General features: G+C 43.1%; 14 non-coding genes across 14 annotated transcripts; all 14 read right to left on the bottom strand.

The window, feature by feature from the left end:
• Positions 1-1,020: 1,020 nt before the first annotated feature.
• trnap-ugg (transfer RNA proline (anticodon UGG)) lies at positions 1,021-1,092 on the bottom strand. The gene has a single exon. It is a non-coding gene; the product is annotated as a tRNA-Pro (tRNA).
• Positions 1,093-2,598: 1,506 nt separating this feature from the next.
• On the bottom strand, positions 2,599-2,670 carry trnap-ugg (transfer RNA proline (anticodon UGG)). The gene has a single exon. It is a non-coding gene; the product is annotated as a tRNA-Pro (tRNA).
• Positions 2,671-3,850: 1,180 nt separating this feature from the next.
• On the bottom strand, positions 3,851-3,922 carry trnap-ugg (transfer RNA proline (anticodon UGG)). Its single transcript has one exon. It is a non-coding gene; the product is annotated as a tRNA-Pro (tRNA).
• Positions 3,923-6,946: 3,024 nt separating this feature from the next.
• On the bottom strand, positions 6,947-7,018 carry trnap-ugg (transfer RNA proline (anticodon UGG)). The gene has a single exon. It is a non-coding gene; the product is annotated as a tRNA-Pro (tRNA).
• Positions 7,019-7,981: 963 nt separating this feature from the next.
• On the bottom strand, positions 7,982-8,053 carry trnap-agg (transfer RNA proline (anticodon AGG)). Its single transcript has one exon. It is a non-coding gene; the product is annotated as a tRNA-Pro (tRNA).
• Positions 8,054-11,511: 3,458 nt separating this feature from the next.
• On the bottom strand, positions 11,512-11,583 carry trnap-agg (transfer RNA proline (anticodon AGG)). Its single transcript has one exon. It is a non-coding gene; the product is annotated as a tRNA-Pro (tRNA).
• Positions 11,584-12,156: 573 nt separating this feature from the next.
• Positions 12,157-12,228, bottom strand: trnap-ugg (transfer RNA proline (anticodon UGG)). Its single transcript has one exon. It is a non-coding gene; the product is annotated as a tRNA-Pro (tRNA).
• Positions 12,229-14,330: 2,102 nt separating this feature from the next.
• On the bottom strand, positions 14,331-14,402 carry trnap-cgg (transfer RNA proline (anticodon CGG)). Its single transcript has one exon. It is a non-coding gene; the product is annotated as a tRNA-Pro (tRNA).
• A 1,182-nt stretch (positions 14,403-15,584) lies between these two features.
• trnap-cgg (transfer RNA proline (anticodon CGG)) lies at positions 15,585-15,656 on the bottom strand. Its single transcript has one exon. It is a non-coding gene; the product is annotated as a tRNA-Pro (tRNA).
• Positions 15,657-17,602: 1,946 nt separating this feature from the next.
• On the bottom strand, positions 17,603-17,674 carry trnap-ugg (transfer RNA proline (anticodon UGG)). Its single transcript has one exon. It is a non-coding gene; the product is annotated as a tRNA-Pro (tRNA).
• Positions 17,675-19,068: 1,394 nt separating this feature from the next.
• Positions 19,069-19,140, bottom strand: trnap-ugg (transfer RNA proline (anticodon UGG)). The gene has a single exon. It is a non-coding gene; the product is annotated as a tRNA-Pro (tRNA).
• A 629-nt stretch (positions 19,141-19,769) lies between these two features.
• Positions 19,770-19,841, bottom strand: trnap-agg (transfer RNA proline (anticodon AGG)). The gene has a single exon. It is a non-coding gene; the product is annotated as a tRNA-Pro (tRNA).
• Positions 19,842-21,616: 1,775 nt separating this feature from the next.
• Positions 21,617-21,688, bottom strand: trnap-cgg (transfer RNA proline (anticodon CGG)). The gene has a single exon. It is a non-coding gene; the product is annotated as a tRNA-Pro (tRNA).
• A 629-nt stretch (positions 21,689-22,317) lies between these two features.
• Positions 22,318-22,389, bottom strand: trnap-agg (transfer RNA proline (anticodon AGG)). The gene has a single exon. It is a non-coding gene; the product is annotated as a tRNA-Pro (tRNA).
• Positions 22,390-23,091: the final 702 nt, after the last annotated feature.

Here is a 23,091-nt window from a genome sequence, read left to right as displayed (position 1 = left end):
ATTTGAACTCTCTTTTGAGAGAGTATATCCAAAAATCTCCTCTTTGTTCTTCCTCTAGACCTCTTGCCTCGCAGCTCCAACCTCAGCATCCTTCTACCGACATATTGACAGTCTCTCCTCTTAACATGTCCAAACCACCTCAATCTGGCCTCTCTGACTTTATCTCCAAAACATCTAACATGAGCTGTCCCTCTGATGTACTCATGCCTGATCCTATCCATCCTCGTCACTCCCAATGAGAACCTCAACATCTTAAGCTCTGCTACCTCCAGCTCTGCCTCCTGTCTTTTCTACAGTGCCACTGTCTCTAAGCCGAAAAACATCGCTGGTCTCACCACCGTCTTGAACACCTTTGCTTTCATTCTCGCTGATACTCTTTTATCGCAAAACACACCTGACACTTTTCTCCACCCGTTCCAACCTGCTTGCACTCGCCTCTTCACGTCACGTCTACATTCAGTCCTACGTTCTTAGCTTTCCTTTTCTCTCTCTGCCTACAAACAAACCTTCCTCCTCTCCTTCTTCGACCAACAGTAGGCTTGCATTCTGAGACTGAAGTGGCCTATTGGGATGATATGGTACCATGAGGTCTTTTAGATATGATGGAGCTTGACCCTTTAGAGCTTTATATGTAAGAAGCAGGGTTTTACATTCTGTTCTAGATTTGTTGAGAAGCCAATGGAAAGAAGCTAGTGAAGGCAAAATATGATACAGTCCGCACTTTTGCTGCAAATAGTTTGCTTCATTGAAAGTGACACCTTCTCGCTAAATGTTTGCACCTCAGTGTATTCTACAATGGCATTTTAGTATACTGCATTGACCTTTAAAAGTCATAGGTATCAGATCGGCAACACATCCATGCTTGGAATGGAAAAAATGCAATTACTCTGTCAAATTTTGTGGTGCTCAAACCCACAATTCCTCATAAAGCTTGGTATAGTAAGGCTGTTTTTATACTTGTCGACTTTCGTAGGTGAAAGTCTTCCTAAAAAAGAACTGTGGAATAGATGTCGCAGTCAAGGGCTCGTCCGGGATTTGAACCCTGCACCTCTCGCACCCAAAGCGAGAATCATACCCCTAGACCAACGAGCCTCGCGTCCAGTGGGATTGTAATGAGTTCAGCCCTACTATCCAAATGAAGAACAAGAACTTCAGTCATTCTCAAACTGAGAAATTCATGTTTTGTAAATTTCCGACAAAAACATTAATGTGAGGACATACTCCATTGACAGAGAAAGGTTGTGGTTTCCAGATCAGCAAAACACGAGTGAGTGGAATCTTGTCTCGTCTAGTAACAACTTTCACAGCAAAACTTGCATCTGGTCTTGTGGTTACACGTGGAAAGCGTTACATCTTCTCTTCTCATGGACATTGAATTTAGCATTCAGGGCTCGTCCGGAGACTTCTCACACCCTAAGCGAGAATCATTCCCCTAGACCAAGGCTAGTGAAGGCAAAATATGAATTTACAGAATTTACTCACCTTTAGATTGGCCAATTTGTGTTTTGGCAACCTCACTACATTGAAAGTGTTACCATCTCTTCTCTTGTATGCATCTCAATGAACTTGAGGAGAGCATTTGAACTCTCTTTTGAGAGAGTATATCCAAAAATCTCCTCTTTGGTCTTCCTCTAGACCTCTTGCCTGGCAGCTCCAACCTCAGCATCCTTCTACCGACATATTGACAGTCTCTCCTCTGAACATGTCCAAACCACCTCAATCTGGCCTCTCTGACTTTATCTCCAAAACATCTAACATGAGCTGTCCCTCTGATGTACTCATGCCTGATCCCATCCATCCTCGTCACTCCCAATGAGAACCTCAACATCTTAAGCTCTGCTACCTCCAGCTCTGCCTCCTGTCTTTTCTACAGTGCCACTGTCTCTAAACCGAAAAACATCGCTGGTCTCACCACCTTCTTGAACACCTTTTCTGTCATTCTCGCTGATACTCTTTTATCGCGAAACACACCTGACACTTTTCTCCACCCGTTCCAACCTGCTTGCACTCGCCTCTTCACGTCACGTCTACTGTCAGTCCTACGTTCTTAGCTTTCCTCTTCTCTCTCTGCCTACAAACAAACCTTCCTCTTCTCCTTCTTCGACCAACAGTAGGCTTGCATTCTGAGACTGAAGTGGCCTATTGGGATGATATGGTACCATGAGGTCTTTTAGATATGATGGAGCTTGACCCTTTAGAGCTTTATATGTAAGAAGCAGGGTTTTGCATTCTGTTCTAGATTTGTTGAGAAGCCAATGGCAAGAAGCTAGTGAAGGCAAAATATGATACAGTCAGCACTTTTGCTGCAAATAGTTTGCTTCATTGAAAGTGACACCTTCTCGCTAAATGTTTGCACCTCAGTGTATTCTACAATGGCATTTTAGTATACTGCATTGACCTTTAAAAGTCATAGGTATCAGATCGGCACCACATCCATGCTTGGAATGGAAAAAAGGCAGTGACTCTGTCAAATTTTGTGGTGCTCAAACCCACAATTCCTCATAAAGCTTGCTATGGTAAGGCTGTCTTCATACTTGTCGACTTTCATAGGTGAAAGTTTTCCTGAGAACAGATCTGTGGAATAGATATCGCAGTCAAGGGCTCGTCCGGGATTTGAACCCGGGACCTCTCGCACCCAAAGTGAGAATCATACCCCTAGACCAACGAGCCATATAAAGACAAGCGAATTGCAGAGTTTGTGAACTAATACCCCATTTGTAGACAGAATTTACTCACCTTTAGATTGGCCAATTTGTGTATTGGCAACCTCACTACATTGAAAGTCTTACCATCTCTTTTCTTGTATGCATCTCAATGAACTTGAGGAGAGCATTTGAACTCTCTTTTGAGAGAGTATATCTAAAAATCTCCTCTTTGGTCTTCCTCTAGACCTCTTGCCTGGCAGCTCCAACCTCAGCATCCTTCTACCGACATATTGACAGTCTCTCCTCTTAACATGTCCAAACCACCTCAATCTGGCCTCTCTGACTTTATCTCCAAAACATCTAACATGAGCTGTCCCTCTGATGTACTCATGCCTGATCCTATCCATCCTCGTCACTCCCAATGAGAACCTCAACATCTTAAGCTCTGCTACCTCCAGCTCTGCCTCCTGTCTTTTCTACAGTGCCACTGTCTCTAAGCCGAAAAACATCGCTGGTCTCACCACCGTCTTGAACACCTTTGCTTTCATTCTCGCTGATACTCTCTTATCGCAAAACACACCTGACACTTTTCTCCACCCGTTCCAACCTGCTTGCACTCGCCTCTTCACGTCACGTCTACATTCAGTCCTACGTTCTTAGCTTTCCTTTTCTCTCTCTGCCTACAAACAAACCTTCCTCCTCTCCTTCTTCGACCAACAGTAGGCTTGCATTCTGAGACTGAAGTGGCCTATTGGGATGATATGGTACCATGAGGTCTTTTAGACATGATGGAGCTTGACCCTTTAGAGCTTTATATGTAAGAAGCAGGGTTTTACATTCTGTTCTAGATTTGTTGAGAAGCCAATGGAAAGAAGCTAGTGAAGGCAAAATATGATACAGTCCGCACTTTTGCTGCAAATAGTTTGCTTCATTGAAAGTGACACCTTCTCGCTAAATGTTTGCACCTCAGTGTATTCTACAATGGCATTTTAGTATACTGCATTGACCTTTAAAAGTCATAGGTATCAGATCGGCAACACATCCATGCTTGGAATGGAAAAAATGCAATTACTCTGTCAAATGTTGTGGTGCTCAAACCCACAATTCCTCATAAAGCTTGGTATAGTAAGGCTGTTTTTGTACTTGTCGACTTTCGTAGGTGAAAGTCTTCCTAAAAAGGTCTGTGGAATAGATGTCGCAGTCAAGGGCTCGTCCGGGATTTGAACCCGGGACCTCTCGCACCCAAAGCGAGAATCATACCCCTAGACCAACGAGCCTCACGTCCAGTGGGCTTGTAATGAGTTCAGCCCTACTATCCAAATGAAGAACAAGAACTTCAGTCATTCTCAAACTGAGAAATTCATGTTGTGTAAATTTCCGACAAAAACATTAATGTGAGGACATACTCCATTGACAGAGAAAGGTTGTGGTTTCCAGATCAGCAAAACACGAGTGAGTGGAATCTTGTCTCGTTCTAGTAACAACTTTCACAGCAACACTTGCATCTGGTCTTGTGGTTACACGTGGAAAGCGTTACATCTTCTCTTCTCATAGACATTGAATTTAGCATTCAGGGCTCGTCCGGAGACTTCTCACACCCTAAGCGAGAATCATTCCCCTAGACCAAGGCTAGTGAAGGCAAAATTTGAATTTATAGAATTTACTCACCTTTAGATTGGCCAATTTGTGTTTTGGCAACCTCACTACATTTAAAGTGTTACCATCTCTTGTATGCATCTCAATGAACTTGAGGAGAGCATTTGAACTCTCTTTTGAGAGAGTATATCCAAAAATCTCCTCTTTGGTCTTCCTCTAGACCTCTTGCCTGGCAGCTCCAACCTCAGCATCCTTCTACCGACATATTGACAGTCTCTCCTCTGAACATGTCCAAACCACCTCAATCTGGCCTCTCTGACTTTATCTCCAAAACATCTAACATGAGCTGTCCCTCTGATGTACTCATGCCTGATCCCATCCATCCTCGTCACTCCCAATGAGAACCTCAACATCTTAAGCTCTGCTACCTCCAGCTCTGCCTCCTGTCTTTTCTACAGTGCCACTGTCTCTAAACCGAAAAACATCGCTGGTCTCACCACCTTCTTGAACACCTTTTCTGTCATTCTCGCTGATACTCTTTTATCGCAAAACACACCTGACACTTTTCTCCACCCGTTCCAACCTGCTTGCACTCGCCTCTTCACGTCACGTCTACTGTCAGTCCTACGTTCTTAGCTTTCCTCTTCTCTCTCTGCCTACAAACAAACCTTCCTCTTCTCCTTCTTCGACCAACAGTAGGCTTGCATTCTGAGACTGAAGTGGCCTATTGGGATGATATGGAACCATGAGGTCTTTTAGATATGATGGAGCTTGACCCTTTAGAGCTTTATATGTAAGAAGCAGGGTTTTGCATTCTGTTCTAGATTTGTTGAGAAACCAATGGCAAGAAGCTAGTGAAGGCAAAATATGATACAGTCAGCACTTTTGCTGCAAATAGTTTGCTTCATTGAAAGTGACACCTTCTCGCCAAATGTTTGCACCTCAGTGTATTCTACAATGGCATTTTAGTATACTGCATTGACCTTTAAAAGTCATAGGTATCAGATCGGCAACACATCCATGCTTTGAATGGAAAACATGCAATTACTCTGTGAAATTTCGTGGTGCTCAAACCCACAATTCCTCATAAAGCTTGGTATAGTAAGGCTGTTTTTATACTTGTCGACTTTCGTAGGTGAAAGTCTTCCTAAAAAGGGTCTGTGGAATAGATGTCGCAGTCAAGGGCTCGTCCGGGATTTGATCTCTGGACCTCTCGCACCCAAAGTGAGAATCATACCCCTAGACCAACGAGCCTCGCGTCCAGTGGGCTTGTAATGAGTTCAGCCCTACTATCCAAATGAAGAACAAGAACTTCAGTCATTCTCAAACTGAGAAATTCATGTTGTGTAAATTTCCGACAAAAACATTAATGTGAGGACATACTCCATTGACAGAGAAAGGTTGTGGTTTCCAGATCAGCAAAACACGAGTGAGTGGAATCTTGTCTCGTTCTAGTAACAACTTTCACAGCAACACTTGCATCTGGTCTTGTGGTTACACGTGGAAAGCGTTACATCTTCTCTTCTCATAGACATTGAATTTAGCATTCAGGGTTCGTCCGGAGACTTCTCACACCCTAAGCGAGAATCATTCCCCTAGACCAAGGCTAGTGAAGGCAAAATATGAATTTACAGAATTTACTCACCTTTAGATTGGCCAATTTGTGTTTTGGCAACCTCACTACATTGAAAGTGTTACCATCTCTTTTCTTGTATGCATCTCAATGAACTTGAGGAGAGCATTTGAACTCTCTTTTGAGAGAGTATATCCAAAAATCTCCTCTTTGGTCTTCCTCTAGACCTCTTGCCTGGCAGCTCCAACCTCAGCATCCTTCTACCGACATATTGACAGTCTCTCCTCTGAACATGTCCAAACCACCTCAATCTGGCCTCTCTGACTTTATCTCCAAAACATCTAACATGAGCTGTCCCTCTGATGTACTCATGCCTGATCCCATCCATCCTCGTCACTCCCAATGAGAACCTCAACATCTTAAGCTCTGCTACCTCCAGCTCTGCCTCCTGTCTTTTCTACAGTGCCACTGTCTCTAAACCGAAAAACATCGCTGGTCTCACCACCTTCTTGAACACCTTTTCTGTCATTCTCGCTGATACTCTTTTATCGCAAAACACACCTGACACTTTTCTCCACCCGTTCCAACCTGCTTGCACTCGCCTCTTCACGTCACGTCTACTGTCAGTCCTACGTTCTTAGCTTTCCTCTTCTCTCTCTGCCTACAAACAAACCTTCCTCTTCTCCTTCTTCGACCAACAGTAGGCTTGCATTCTGAGACTGAAGTGGCTTATTGGGATGATATGGTACCATGAGGTCTTTTAGATATGATGGAGCTTGACCCTTTAGAGCTTTATATGTAAGAAGCAGGGTTTTGCATTCTGTTCTAGATTTGTTGAGAAGCCAATGGCAAGAAGCTAGTGAAGGCAAAATATGATACAGTCCGCACTTTTGCTGCAAATAGTTTGCTTCATTGAAAGTGACACCTTCTCGCTAAATGTTTGCACCTCAGTGTATTCTACAATGGCATTTTAGTATACTGCATTGACCTTACTTACTTAGTCAAATTTTGTGGTGCTCAAACCCACAATTCCTCATAAAGCTTGCTATGGTAAGGCTGTTTTCATACTTGTCGACTTTCATAGGTGAAAGTTTTCCTGAGAACAGATCTGTGGAATAGATGTCGCAGTCAAGGGCTCGTCCGGGATTTGAACCCGGGACCTCTCGCACCCAAAGCGAGAATCATACCCCTAGACCAACGAGCCATTAAAGACAAGCGAATTGCAGAGGTTGTAAACTAATATCCCATTTGTAGACAGGATTTACTCACCTTTAGATTGGCCAATTTGTGTTTTGGCAACCTCACTACATTGAAAGTGTTACCATCTCTTTTCTTGTATGCATCTCAATGAACTTGAGGAGGGCATTTGAACTCTCTTTTGAGAGAGTATATCCAAAAATCTCCTCTTTGTTCTTCCTCTAGACCTCTTGCCTGGCAGCTCCAACCTCAGCATCCTTCCTTCTGGTGCTCAAACCCACAATTCCTCATAAAGCTTGGTATAGTAAGGCTGTTTTTATACTTGTCGACTTTCGTAGGTGAAAGTCTTCCTAAACAAGGTCTGTGGAATAGATGTCGCAGTCAAGGGCTCGTCCGGGATTTGAACCCGGGACCTCTCGCACCCAAAGCGAGAATCATACCCCTAGTCACGTCTACTGTCAGTCCTACGTTCTTAGCTTTCCTCTTCTCTCTCTGTCAACAAACAAACCTTCCTCCTCTCCTTCTTCGACCAACAGTAGGCTTGCATTCTGAGACTGAAGTGGCCTATTGGGATGATATGGTACCATGAGGTCTTTTAGATATGATGGAGCTTGACCCTTTAGAGCTTTATATGTAAGAAGCAGGGTTTTACATTCTGTTCGAGATTTGTTGAGAAGCCAATGGAAAGAAGCTAGTGAAGGCAAAATATGATACAGTCCGCACTTTTGCTGCAAATAGTTTGCTTCATTGAAAGTGACACCTTCTCGCTAAATGTTTGCACCTCAGTGTATTCTACAATGGCATTTTAGTATACTGCATTGACCTTACTTACTTACTCTGTCAAATTTTGTGGTGCTCAAACCCACAATTCCTCATAAAGCTTGGTATGGTAAGCCTGTTTTCATACTTGTCAACTTTCATAGGAGAATGTTTTCCTGAAAAGGATCAGTGGAATAGATGTCGCAGTCAAGGGCTCGTCCTGGATTTGAACCCGGGACCTCTCGCACCCTAAGCGAGAATCATACCCCTAGACCAACGAGCCATATAAAGACAAACGAATTGCAGAGTTTGTAAACTAATATCCCATTTGTAGACAGAATTTACTCACCTTTAGATTGGCCAATTTGTGTATTGGCAACCTCACTACATTGAAAGTGTTACCATCTCTTTTCTTGTATGCATCTCAATGAACTTGAGGAGAGCATTTGAACTCTCTTTTGAGAGAGTATATCCAAAAATCTCCTCTTTGTTCTTCCTCTAGACCTCTTGCCTCGCAGCTCCAACCTCAGCATCCTTCTACCGACATATTGACAGTCTCTCCTCTTAACATGTCCAAACCACCTCAATCTGGCCTCTCTGACTTTATCTCCAAAACATTTAACATGAGCTGTCCCTCTGATGTACTCATGCCTGATCCTATCCATCCTCGTCACTCCCAATGAGAACCTCAACATCTTAAGCTCTGCTACCTCCAGCTCTGCCTCCTGTCTTTTCTACAGTGCCACTGTCTCTAAGCCGAAAAACATCGCTGGTCTCACCACCGTCTTGAACACCTTTGCTTTCATTCTCGCTGATACTCTCTTATCGCAAAACACACCTGACACTTTTCTCCACCCGTTCCAACCTGCTTGCACTCGCCTCTTCACGTCACGTCTACTGTCAGTCCTACGTTCTTAGCTTTCCTCTTCTCTCTCTGCCTACAAACAAACCTTCCTCTTCTCCTTCTTCGACCAACAGTAGGCTTGCATTCTGAGACTGAAGTGGCCTATTGGGATGATATGGAACCATGAGGTCTTTTAGATATGATGGAGCTTGACCCTTTAGAGCTTTATATGTAAGAAGCAGGGTTTTGCATTCTGTTCTAGATTTGTTGAGAAACCAATGCAAAGAAGCTAGTGAAGGCAAAATATGATACAGTCCGTACTTTTGCTGCAAATAGTTTGCTTCATTGAAAGTGACACCTTCTCGCTAAATGTTTGCACCTCAGTGTATTCTATAATGGCATTTTAGTATACTGCATTGACCTTTAAAAGTCATAGGTATCAGATCGGCAACACATCCATGCTTGGAATGGAAAACATGCAATTACTCTGTCAAATTTCGTGGTGCTCAAACCCACAATTCCTCATAAAGCTTGGTATAGTAAAGCTGTTTTTATACTTGTCGACTTTCGTAGGTGAAAGTCTTCCTAAAAAAGGTCTGTGGAATAGATGTCGCAGTCAAGGGCTCGTCCGGGATATGAACCCGGGACCTCTAGCACCCAAAGCGAGAATCATACCCCTAGACCAACGAGCCTCGCGTCCAGTGGGCTTGTAATGAGTTCAGCCCTACTATCCCAATGAAGAACAAGAACTTCAGTCATTCTCAAACTGAGAAATTCACGTTTTGTAAATTTCCGACAAAAACATTAATGTGAGGACATACTCCATTGACAGAGAAAGGTTGTGGTTTCCAGATCAGCAAAACACGAGTGAGTGGAATCTTGTCTCGTTCTAGTAACAACTTTCACAGCAACACTTGCATCTGGTCTTGTGGTTACACGTGGAAAGCGTTACATCTTCTCTTCTCATAGACATTGAATTTAGCATTCAGGGCTCGTCCGGAGACTTCTCACACCCTAAGCGAGAATCATTCCCCTAGACCAAGGCTAGTGAAGGCAAAATATGAATTTACAGAATTTACTCACCTTTAGATTGGCCAATTTGTGTTTTGGCAACCTCACTACATTGAAAGTGTTACCATCTCTTTTCTTGTATGCATCTCAATGAACATGAGGAGAGTATTTGAACTCTCTTTTGAGAGAGTATATCCAAAAATCTCCTCTTTGGTCTTCCTCTAGACCTCTTGCCTGGCAGCTCCAACCTCAGCATCCTTCTACCGACATATTGACAGTCTCTCCTCTGAACATGTCCAAACCACCTCAATCTGGCCTCTCTGACTTTATCTCCAAAACATCTAACATGAGCTGTCCCTCTGATGTACTCATGCCTGATCCTATCCATCCTCGTCACTCCCAATGAGAACCTCAACATCTTAAGCTCTGCTACCTCCAGCTCTGCCTCCTGTCTTTTCAACAGTGTTACTGTCTCTAAGCCGAAAAACATCGCTGGTCTCACCACCGTCTTGAACACCTTTGCTTTCATTCTCGCTGATACTCTTTTATCGCAAAACACACCTGACACTTTTCTCCACCCGTTCCAACCTGCTTGCACTCGCCTCTTCACGTCACGTCTACATTCAGTCCTACGTTCTTAGCTTTCCTTTTCTCTTTCTGCCTACAAACAAACCTTCCTCCTCTCCTTCTTCGACCAACAGTAGGCTTGCATTCTGAGACTGAAGTGGCCTACTGGGATGATATGGTACCATGAGGTCTTTTAGATATGATGGAGCTTGACCCTTTAGAGCTTTATATGTAAGAAGCAGGGTTTTACATTCTGTTCTAGATTTGTTGAGAAGCCATTGGAAAGAAGCTAGTGAAGGCAAAATATGATACAGTCAGCACTTTTGCTGAAAATAGTTTGCTTCATTGAAAGTGACACCTTCTCGCTAAATGTTTGCACCTCAGTGTATTCTACAATGGCATTTTAGTATACTGCATTGACCTTTAAAAGTCATAGGTATCAGATCGGCAACACATCCATGCTTGGAATGGAAAAAATGCAATTACTCTGTCAAATTTCGTGGTGCTCAAACCCACATTTCCTCATAAAGCTTGTTATAGTAAGGCTGGTTTTATACTTGTTGACTTTCGTAGGTGAAAGTCTTCCTAAAAAGGGTCTGTGGAATAGATGTTGCAGTCAAGGGCTCGTCCGGGATTTGATCCCTGGACCTCTCGCACCCAAAGCGAGAATCATATCCCTAGACCAACGAGCCTCGTGCCCGGTGGTTTTGTATTGAGTTCAGCCGTACTATCCAAATGAAGAACAAGAACTTCAGTCATTCTCAAACTGAGAAATTCATGTTGTGTAAATTTCCGACAAAAACATTAATGTGAGGACATACTCCATTGACAGAGAAAGGTTGTGGTTTCCAGATCAGCAAAACACGAGTGAGTGGAATCTTGTCTCGTCTAGTAACAACTTTCACAGCAAAACTTGGATCTGGTCTTGTGGTTACACGTGGAAAGCGTTACATCCTCTCTTCTCATAGACATTGAATTTAGCATTCAGGGCTCGTCCGGAGACCTCTCACACCCTAAGCGAGAATCATTCCCCTAGACCAAGGCTAGTGAAGGCAAACTATGATACAGTCAGCTCTTGACTTTTGAAAGTCGGGTTTCCCAAATCGGCAAATATCAATACTTGGCATCTTGTGTCGTGTACTAACTAAAGTTTCCTGTGTTTGCACAAGGAAAAAATGCAATTACTCTGTCAAAGTTTTTGGTGCTCAAACCCACAATTCCTCATAAAGCTTGGTATGGTAATCCTGTTTTTATACTTGTCAACTTTCATAGGAGAATGTTTTCCTGAAAAGGATCAGTGGAATAGATGTCGCAGTCAAGGGCTCGTCCGGGATTTGAACCCGGGACCTCTCGCACCCTAAGCGAGAATCATACCCCTAGACCAACGAGCCATATAAAGACAAACGAATTGCAGAGTTTGTAAACTAATATCCCATTTGTAGACAGAATTTACTCACCTTTAGATTGGCCAATTTGTGTATTGGCAACCTCACTACATTGAAAGTGTTACCATCTCTTTTCTTGTATGCATCTCAATGAACTTGAGGAGAGCATTTGAACTCTCTTTTGAGAGAGTATATCCAAAAATCTCCTCTTTGTTCTTCCTCTAGACCTCTTGCCTCGCAGCTCCAACCTCAGCATCCTTCTACCGACATATTGACAGTCTCTCCTCTTAACATGTCCATTCATTGAAAGTGACACCTTCTCGCTAAATGTTTGCACCTCAGTGTATTCTACAATGGCATTTTAGTATACTGCATTGACCTTTAAAAGTCATAGGTATCAGATCGGCAACACATCCATGCTTTGAATGGAAAACATGCAATTACTCTGTCAAATTTTGTGTTGCTCAAACCCACAATTCCTCATAAAGCTTGGTATAGTAAGGCTGTTTTTATACTTGTCGACTTTCGTAGGTGAAAGTCTTCCTAAAAAAAGGTCTGTGGAATAGATGTCGCAGTCAAGGGCTCGTCTGGGATTTGAACCCGGGACCTCTCGCACCCAAAGCGAGAATCCTACCCCTAGACCAACGAGCCTCGCGTCCAGTGGGCTTTTAATGAGTTCTGCCCTACTATCCAAATGAAGAACAAGAACTTCAGTCATTCTCAAACTGAGAAATTCATGTTGTGTAAATTTCCGACAAAAACATTAATGTGAGGACATACTCCATTGACAGAGAAAGGTTGTGGTTTCCAGATCAGCAAAACACGAGTGAGTGGAATCTTGTCTCGTTCTAGTAACAACTTTCACAGCAACACTTGCATCTGGTCTTGTGGTTACACGTGGAAAGCGTTACATCTTCTCTTCTCATAGACATTGAATTTAGCATTCAGGGCTCGTCCGGAGACTTCTCACACCCTAAGCGAGAATCATTCCCCTAGACCAAGGCTAGTGAAGGCAAAATATGAATTTACAGAATTTACTCACCTTTAGATTGGCCAATTTGTGTATTGGCAACCTCACTACATTGAAAGTGTTACCATCTCTTTTCTTGTATGCATCTCAATGAACTTGAGGAGAGCATTTGAACTCTCTTTTGAGAGAGTATGTCCAAAAAGCTCCTCTTTGGTCTTCCTCTAGACCTCTTGCCTGGCAGCTCCAACCTCAGCATCCTTCTACCGACATATTGACAGTCTCTCCTCTGAACATGTCCAAACCACCTCAATCTAGCCTCTCTGACTTTATCTCCAAAACATCTAACATGAGCTGTCCCTCTGATGTACTCATGCCTGATCCTATCCATCCTCGTCACTCCCAATGAGAACCTCAACATCTTAAGCTATGCTACGTCCAGCTCTGCCTCCTGTCTTTTCTACAGTGCCACTGTCTCTAAGCCGAAAAACATCGCTGGTCTCACCACCGTCTTGAACACCTTTGCTTTCATTCTCGCTGATACTCTTTTATCGCAAAACACACCTGACACTTTTCTCCACCCGTTCCAACCTGCTTGCACTCGCCTCTTCACGTCACGTCTACTGTCAGTCCTGCGTTCTTAGCTTTCCTCTTCTCTCTCTGTCTACAAACAAACCTTCCTCCTCTCCTTCTTCGACCAACAGTAGGCTTGCATTCTGAGACTGAAGTGGCCTATTGGGATGATATGGTACCATGAGGTCTTTTAGATATGATGGAGCTTGACCCTTTAGAGCTTTATATGTAAGAAGCAGGGTTTTACATTCTGTTCGAGATTTGTTGAGAAGCCAATGGAAAGAAGCTAGTGAAGGCAAAATATGATACAGTCCGCACTTTTGCTGCAAATAGTTTGCTTCATTGAAAGTGACACCTTCTCGCTAAATGTTTGCACCTCAGTGTATTCTACAATGGCATTTTAGTATACTGCATTGACCTTTAAAAGTCATAGGTATCAGATCGGCAACACATCCATGCTTGGAATGGAAAAAATGCAATTACTCTGTCAAATTTTGTGGTTCTCAAACCCACAATTCCTCATAAAGCTTGCTATGGTAAGGCTGTTTTCATACTTGTCGACTTTCATAGGTGAAAGTTTTCCTAAGAATAGATCTGTGGAAAAGATGTCGCAGTCAAGAGCTCGTCCGGGATGTGAACCCGGGACCTCTCGCACCCAAAGCGAGAATCATACCCCTAGACCAACGAGCCTCGTGTCCGGTGGTTTTGTATTGAGTTCAGCCGGTTCAGCAAAACACGAGTGAGTGGAATCTTGTCTCGTCTAGTAACAACTTTCACAGCAAAACTTGCATCTGGTCTTGTGGTTACACGTGGAAAGCGTTACATCCTCTCTTCTCATAGACATTGAATTTAGCATTCAGGGCTCGTCCGGAGACCTCTCACACCCTAAGCGAAAATCATTCCCCTAGACCAAGGCTAGTGAAGGCAAAATATGATACAGTCAGCTCTTGACTTTTGAAAGTCGGGTTTTCCAAATCGGCAAAACATCAATAACATCATTAATAACATCATTACTTGGCATCTTGTGTCGTGTACTAACTAAAGTTTCCTGTGTTTGCACAAGGAAAAAATGTAATTACTCTGACAAAGTTTGTGGTGCTCAAACCCACAATTCCTCATAAAGCTTGCTATGGTAAGGCTGTTTTCATACTTGTCGACTTTCATAGGTGAAAGTTTTCCTGAAAAGGGTCTGTGGAATAAATGTCGCAGTCAAGGGCTCGTCCGGGATTTGAACCCGGGACCTCTCGCACCCGAAGCGAGAATCATACCCCTAGACCAACGAGCCATATAAAGAGGAGGGAATTGCAGAGTTTGTAAACTAATATCCCATTTGTAGACAGAATTTACTCACCTTTAGATTGGCCAATTTGTGTATTGGCAACTTCACTACATTGAAAGTGTTACCATCTCTTTTCTTGTATGCATCTCAATGAACTTGAGGAGAGCATTTGAACTCTCTTTTGAGAGAGTATGTCCAAAAAACTCCTCTTTGTTCTTCCTCTAGACCTCTTGCCTCGCACCTCCAACCTCAGCATCCTTCTACCGACATATTGACAGTCTCTCCTCTGAACATGTCCAAACCACCTCAATCTGGCCTCTCTGACTTTATCTCCAAAACATCTAACATGAGCTGTCCCTTTGATGTACTCATGCCTGATCCTATCCATCCTCGTCACTCCCAATGAGAACCTCAACATCTTAAGCTATGCTACCTCCAGCTCTGCCTCCTGTCTTTTCTACAGTGCCACTGTCTCTAAGCCGAAAAACATCGCTGGTCTCACCACTGTCTTGAACACCTTTGCTTTCATTCTCGCTGATACTCTTTTATCGCAAAACACACCTGACACTTGTCTCCACCCGTTCCAACCTGCTTGCACTCGCCTCTTCACGTCACGTCTACTGTCAGTCCTACGTTCTTAGCTTACCTCTTCTCTCTCTGTCTACAAACAAACCTTCCTCCTCTCCTTCTTCGACCAACAGTAGGCTTGCATTCTGAGACTGAAGTGGCCTATTGGGATGATATGGTACCATGAGGTCTTTTAGATATGATGGAGCTTGACCCTTTAGAGCTTTATATGTAAGAAGCAGGGTTTTACATTCTGTTCTAGATTTGTTGAGAAGCCAATGGAAAGAAGCTAGTGAAGGCAAAATATGATACAGTCCGCACTTTAGCTGCAAATAGTTTGCTTCATTGAAAGTGACACCTTCTCGCTAAATGTTTGCACCTCAGTGTATTCTACAATGGCATTTTAGTATACTGCATTGACCTTTAAAAGTAATAGGTATCAGATCGGCAACACATCCATGCTTGGAATGGAAAACATGCAATTACTCTGTCAAATTTCGTGGTGCTCAAACCCACAATTCCTCGTAAAGCTTGGTATTGTAAGGCTGTTTTCATACTTGTCAACTTTCATAGGTGAATGTTTTCCTGAGAACAGATCTGTGGAATAGATGTCGCAGTCAAGGGCTCGTCCGGGATTTGAACCCGGGACCTCTCGCACCCGAAGCGAGAATCATACCCCTAGACCAACGAGCCACATAAAGACAAGCGAATTGCAGAGTTTGTAAACTAATATCCCATTTGTAGACAGAATTTACTCACCTTTAGATTGGCCAATTTGTGTATTGGCAACCTCACTACATTGAAAGTGTTACCATCTCTTTTCTTTTATGCATCTCAATGAACTTGAGGAGAGCATTTGAACTCTCTTTTGAGAGAGTATGTCCAAAAAGCTCCTCTTTGTTCTTCCTCTAGACCTCTTGCCTGGCAGCTCCAACCTCAGCATCCTTCTACCGACATATTGACAGTCTCTGTTCTGAACATGTCCAAACCACCTCAATCTGGCCTCTCTGACTTTATCTCCAAAACATCTAACATGAGCTGTCCCTGTGATTTACTCATGCCTGATCCCATCCATCCTCGTCACTCCCAATGAGAACCTCAACATCTTAAGCTCTGCTACCTCCAGCTCTGCCTCCTGTCTTTTCTACAGTGCCACTGTCTCTAAGCCGAAAAACATCGCTGGTCTCACCACCTTCTTGAACACCTTTGCTTTCATTCTCGCTAATAATCTTTTATCGCAAAACACACCCGACCCTTTTCTCCACCCGTTCCAACCTGCTTGCACTCGCCTCTTCACGTCACGTCTACTGTCAGTCCTACGTTCTTAGCTTTCCTCTTCTCTCTCTGCCTACAAACAAACTTTCCTCCTCTCCTTCTTCGACCAACAGTAGGCTTGCATTCTGAGACTGAAGTGGCCTATTGGGATGATATGGTACCATGAGGTCTTTTAGATATGATGGAGCTTGACCGTTTAGAGCTTTAAATGTAAGAAGCAGGGTTTTACATTCTGTTCTAGATTTGTTGAGAAGCCAATGGAAAGAAGCTAGTGAAGGCAAAATATGATACAGTCAGCACTTTTGCTGCAAATAGTTTGCTTCATTGAAAGTGACACCTTCTCGCTAAATGTTTGCACCTCAGTGTATTCTACAATGGCATTTTAGTATACTGCATTGACCTTTAAAAGTCATAGGTATCAGATTGGCAACACATCCATGCTTGGAATGGAAAAAATGCAATTACTCTGTCAAATTTTGTGGTGCTCAAACCCACAATTCCTCATAGAGCTAGGTATAGTAAGGCTGTTTTTATACTTGTCGACTTTCGTAGGTGAAAGTCTTCCTAAAAAGGGTCTGTGGAATAGATGTCGCAGTCAAGGGCTCGTCCGGGATTTGAACCCGGGACCTCTCGCAATTTGTGTATTTGCAACCTCACTACATTGAAAGTGTTACCATCTCTTTTCTTGTATGCATCTCAATGAACTTGAGGAGAGCATTTGAACTCTCTTTTGAGAGAGTATATCCAAAAATCTCCTCTTTGGTCTTCCTCTAGACCTCTTGCCTGGCAGCTCCAACCTCAGCATCCTTTATCCGATATACTGTTTTCACCATCTCTCCTCTGAATAAGTCCAAACCACTTCAATCTAGCCTCTCTGACTTTATCTCCAAAACATCTAACATAAGCTGTCCCTCTGATGTACTCATGCCTGATCCTATCCATCCTCGTCACTCCCAATGAGAACCTCAACATCTTAAGCTCTGCTACCTCCAGCTCTGCCTCCTGTCTTTTCTACAGAAGCCAATGGCAAGAAGCTAGTGAAGGCAAAATATGATACAGTCAGCACTTTTGCTGCAAATAGTTTGCTTCATTGAAAGTGACACCTTCTCGCTAAATTTTTGCACCTCAGTGTATTCTACAATGGCATTTTAGTATACTGCATTGACCTTTAAAAGTCATAGGTATCAGATCGGCAACACATCCATGCTTGGAATGGAAAACATGCAATTACTCTGTCAAATTTCGTGGTGCTCAAACCCACAATTCCTCATAAAGCTTGGTATAGTAAGGCTGTTTTTATACTTGTCGACTTTCGTAGGTGAAAGTCTTCCTAAAAAGGGTCTGAGAATAGATGTAGCAGTCAAGGGCTCGTCCGGGATTTGAAACCGGGACCTCTCGCACCCAAAGCGAGAATCATACCCCTAGACCAACGAGCCTCGCGTCTGCTGGGTTTGTATTGAGTTCAGCCCTACTATCCAAATGAAGAACAAGAACTTCAGTCATTCTCAAACTGAGAAATTCATGTTGTGTAAATTTCCGACAAAAACATTAATGTGAGGACATACTCCATTGACAGAGAAAGGTTGTGGTTTCCAGATGAGCAAAACACGAGTGAGTGGAATCTTGTCTCGTCTAGTAACAACTTTTACAGCAAAACTTGCATCTGGTCTTGTGGTTACACGTGGAAAGCGTTACATCCTCTCTTCTCATAGACATTGAATTTAGCATTCAGGGCTCGTCCGGAGACCTCTCACACCCTAAGCGACAATCATTCCCCTAGACCAAGGCTAGTGAAGGCAAAATATGTTACAGTCAGCTCTTGACTTATGAAAGTCGGGTTTTCCAAATCGGCAAAACATCAATACTTGGCATCTTGTGTCGTGTACTAACTAAAGTTTCCTGTGTTTGCACAAGGAAAAAATGCAATTACTCTGTCAAAGTTTGTGGTGTTCAAACCCACAATTCCTCATAAAGCTTGCTATGGTAAGGCTGTTTTCATACTTATCGACTTTCATAGGTGAAAGTTTTCCTAAGAATAGATCTGTGGAATAGATGTCGCAGTCAAGGGCTCGTCCGGGATTTGAACCCGGGACCTCTCGCAATTTGTGTATTGGCAACCTCACTACATTGAAAGTGTTACCATCTCTTTTCTTGTATGCATCTCAATGAACTTGAGGAGAGCATTTGAACTCTCTTTTGAGAGAGTATATCCAAAAATCTCCTCTTTGGTCTTCCTCTAGACCTCTTGCCTGGCAGCTCCAACCTCAGCATCCTTTATCCGATATACTGTTTTCACCATCTCTCCTCTGAATAAGTCCAAACCACTTCAATCTAGCCTCTCTGACTTTATCTCCAAAACATCTAACATAAGCTGTCCCTCTGATGTACTCATGCCTGATCCTATCCATCCTCGTCACTCCCAATGAGAACCTCAACATCTTAAGCTCTGCTACCTCCAGCTCTGCCTCCTGTCTTTTCTACAGAAGCCAATGGCAAGAAGCTAGTGAAGGCAAAATATGATACAGTCAGCACTTTTGCTGCAAATAGTTTGCTTCATTGAAAGTGACACCTTCTCGCTAAATTCTTGCACCTCAGTGTATTCTACAATGGCATTTTAGTATACTGCATTGACCTTTAAAAGTCATAGGTATCAGATCGGCAACACATCCATGCTTGGAATGGAAAACATGCAATTACTCTGTCAAATTTCGTGGTGCTCAAACCCACAATTCCTCATAAAGCTTGGTATAGTAAGGCTGTTTTTATACTTGTCGACTTTCGTAGGTGAAAGTCTTCCTAAAAAGGGTCTGAGAATAGATGTAGCAGTCAAGGGCTCGTCCGGGATTTGAAACCGGGACCTCTCGCACCCAAAGCGAGAATCATACCCCTAGACCAACGAGCCTCGCGTCTGCTGGGTTTGTATTGAGTTCAGCCCTACTATCCAAATGAAGAACAAGAACTTCAGTCATTCTCAAACTGAGAAATTCATGTTGTGTAAATTTCCGACAAAAACATTAATGTGAGGACATACTCCATTGACAGAGAAAGGTTGTGGTTTCCAGATGAGAAAAACACGAGTGAGTGGAATCTTGTCTCGTCTAGTAACAACTTTCACAGCAAAACTTGCATCTGGTCTTGTGGTTACACGTGGAAAGCGTTACATCCTCTCTTCTCATAGACATTGAATTTAGCATTCAGGGCTCGTCCGGAGACCTCTCACACCCTAAGCGACAATCATTCCCCTAGACCAAGGCTAGTGAAGGCAAAATATGTTACAGTCAGCTCTTGACTTTTGAAAGTCGGGTTTTCCAAATCGGCAAAACATCAATACTTGGCATCTTGTGTCGTGTACTAACTAAAGTTTCCTGTGTTTGCACAAGGAAAAAATGCAATTACTCTGTCAAAGTTTGTGGTGTTCAAACCCACAATTCCTCATAAAGCTTGCTATGGTAAGGCTGTTTTCATACTTATCGACTTTCATAGGTGAAAGTTTTCCTAAGAATAGATCTGTGGAATAGATGTCGCAGTCAAGGGCTCGTCCGGGATTTGAACCCGGGACCTCTCGCACCCTAAGCGAGAATCATACCCCTAGACCAACGAGCCATGTAAGACAAGCGAATTGCAGAGTTTGTAAACTAATATCCCATTTGTAGACAGAATTTACTCACCTTTAGATTGGCCAATTTGTGTATTGGCAACCTCACTACATTGAAAGTGTTACCATCTCTTTTCTTGTATGCATCTCAATGAACTTGAGGAGAGCATTTGAACTCTCTTTTGAGAGAGTATATCCAAAAATGTCCTCTTCGTTCTTCCTTTAGACCTCTTGCCTCGCAGCTCCAACCTCAGCATCCTTCTACCGACATATTGACAGTCTCTCCTCTGAACATGTCCAAACCACCTCAATCTGGCCTCTCTGACTTTATCTCCAAAACATCTAACATGAGCTGTCCCTCTGATGTACTCATGCCTGATCCCATCCATCCTCGTCACTCCCAATGAGAACCTCAACATCTTAAGCTCTGCTACCTCCAGCTCTGCCTCCTGTCTTTTCTACAGTGCCACTGTCTCTAAGCCGAAAAACATCGCTGGTCTCACCACTGTCTTGAACACCTTTGCTTTCATTCTCGCTGATACTCTTTTATCGCAAAATATACCTGACACTTTTCTCCACCCGTTCCAACCTGCTTGCACTCGCCTCTTCACGTCACGTCTAGTGTCAGTCCTACGTTCTTAGCTTTCCTCTTCTCTCTCTGTCTACAAACAAACCTTCCTCCTCTCATTCTTCGACCAACAGTAGGCTTGCATTCTGAGACTGAAGTGGCCTATTGGGATGATATGGTACCATGAGGTCTTTTAGATATGATGGAGCTTGACCCTTTAGAGCTTTATATGTAAGAAGCAGGGTTTTACATTCTGTTCTAGATTTGTTGAGAAGCCATTGGCAAGAAGCTAGTGAAGGCAAAATATGATACAGTCAGCACTTTTGCTGCAAATAGTTTGCTTTATTGAAAGTGACACCTTCTCGCTAAATGTTTGCACCTCAGTGTATTCTTCAATGGCATTTTAGTATAGTGCATTGACCTTTAAAAGTCATAGGTATCAGATCGGCAACACATCCATGCTTGGAATGGAAAACATGCAATTACTCTGTCAAATTTCGTGGTGCTCAAACCCACAATTCCTCATAAAGCTTGGTATAGTAAGGCTGTTTTTCTACTTGTCGACTTTCGTAGGTGAAAGTCTTCCTAAAAAGGGTTTGTGGAATAGATGTCGCAGTCAAGCGCTCGTCCGGAATTTGAACCCAGGTCCTCTCGCACCCAAAGCGAGAATCATACCCCTAGACCAACGAGCCTCGTGTCCGGTGGTTTTGTATTGAGTTCAGCCGGTTCAGCAAAACACGAGTGAGTGGAATCTTGTCTCGTCTAGTAACAACTTTCACAGCAAAACTTGCATCTGGTCTTGTGGTTACACGTGGAAAGCGTTACATCCTCTCTTCTCATAGACATTGAATTTAGCATTCAGGGCTCGTCCGGAGACCTCTCACACCCTAAGCGAAAATCATTCCCCTAGACCAAGGCTAGTGAAGGCAAAATATGATACAGTCAGCTCTTGACTTTTGAAAGTCGGGTTTTCCAAATCGGCAAAACATCAATAACATCATTAATAACATCATTACTTGGCATCTTGTGTCGTGTACTAACTAAAGTTTCCTGTGTTTGCACAAGGAAAAAATGTAATTACTCTGACAAAGTTTGTGGTGCTCAAATCCACAATTCCTCATAAAGCTTGCTATGGTAAGGCTGTTTTCATACGTGTCGACTTTCATAGGTGAAAGTTTTCCTGAAAAGGGTCTGTGGAATAGATGTCGCAGTCAAGGGCTCGTCCGGGATTTGAACCCGGGACCTCTCGCACCCGAAGCGAGAATCATACCCCTAGACCAACGAGCCATATAAAGAGAAGGGAATCGCAGAGTTTGTAAACTAATATCCCATTTGTAGACAGAATTTACTCACCTTTAGATTGGCCAATTTATCCGATATACTGTTTTCACCATCTCTCCTCTGAATAAGTCCAAACCACTTCAATCTAGCCTCTCTGACTTTATCTCCAAAACATCTAACATAAGCTGTCCCTCTGATGTACTCATGCCTGATCCTATCCATCCTCGTCACTCCCAATGAGAACCTCAACATCTTAAGCTCTGCTACCTCCAGCTCTGCCTCCTGTCTTTTCGACAGAAGCCAATGGCAAGAAGCTAGTGAAGGCAAAATATGATACAGTCAGCACTTTTGCTGCAAATAGTTTGCTTCATTGAAATTGACACCTTCTCGCTAAATTTTTGCACCTCAGTGTATTCTACAATTGCATTTTAGTATACTGCATTGACCTTTAAAAGTCATAGGTATCACATCCATGCTTGGAATGGAAAACATGCAATTACTCTGTCAAATTTCGTGGTGCTCTAACCCACAATTCCTCATAAAGCTTGCTATGGTAAGGCTGTTTTCATACTTGTCAACTTTCATAGGTGAAAGTTTTCCTGAGAACAGATCTGTGGAATAGATGTCGCAGTCAAGGGCTCGTCCAGGATTTGAACCTGGGACCTCTCGCACCCTAAGCGAGAATCATACCCCTAGACCAACGAGCCACATAAAGACAAGCGAATTGCAGAGTTTGTAAACTAATATCCCATTTGAAGACAGAATTTACTCACCTTTAGATTGGCCAATTTGTGCTACCTCAAGCTCTGCCTCCTGTCTTTTCTACAGTGCCTCTGTCTCTAAGCCGAAAAACATTGCTGGTCTCACTACTGTCTTGAACACCTTTGCTTTCATTCTCGCTGATACTCTTTTATCGCAAAACACACCTGACACTTTTCACACTTCAATCATACCCCTAGACCAACGAGCCATATAAAGACAAGCGAATTGCAGAGTTTGTAAACTAATATCCCATTTGTAGACAGAATTTACTCACCTTTAGATTGGCCAATTTGTGTATTGGCAACCTCACTACATTGAAAGTGTTACCTTCTCTTTTCTTGTATGCATCTCAACGAGCTTGAGGAGAGCATTTGAACTCTCTTTTGAGAGAGTATGTCCAAAAAGCTCCTCTTTGTTCTTCCTCTAGACCTTTTGCCTGGCAGCTCCAACCTCAGCATTCTTCTACCGACATATTGACAGTCTCTCCTCTGAACATGTCCAAACCACCTCAATCTGGCCTCTCTGACTTTATCTCCAAAACATCTAACATGAGCTGTCCCTCTGATGTACTCATGCCTGATCCTATCCATCCTCGTCACTCCCAATGAGAACCTCAACATCTTAAGCTCTGCTACCTCCAGCTCTGC

The sequence above is a fragment of the Channa argus genome, chromosome 4 (genome assembly GCF_033026475.1).
Source record: "Channa argus isolate prfri chromosome 4, Channa argus male v1.0, whole genome shotgun sequence".
Lineage (NCBI taxonomy): Eukaryota > Metazoa > Chordata > Actinopteri > Anabantiformes > Channidae > Channa > Channa argus.
Note: the sequence above shows the minus strand (reverse complement) of the source record. Positions and strands in the feature narration are given on the sequence as shown.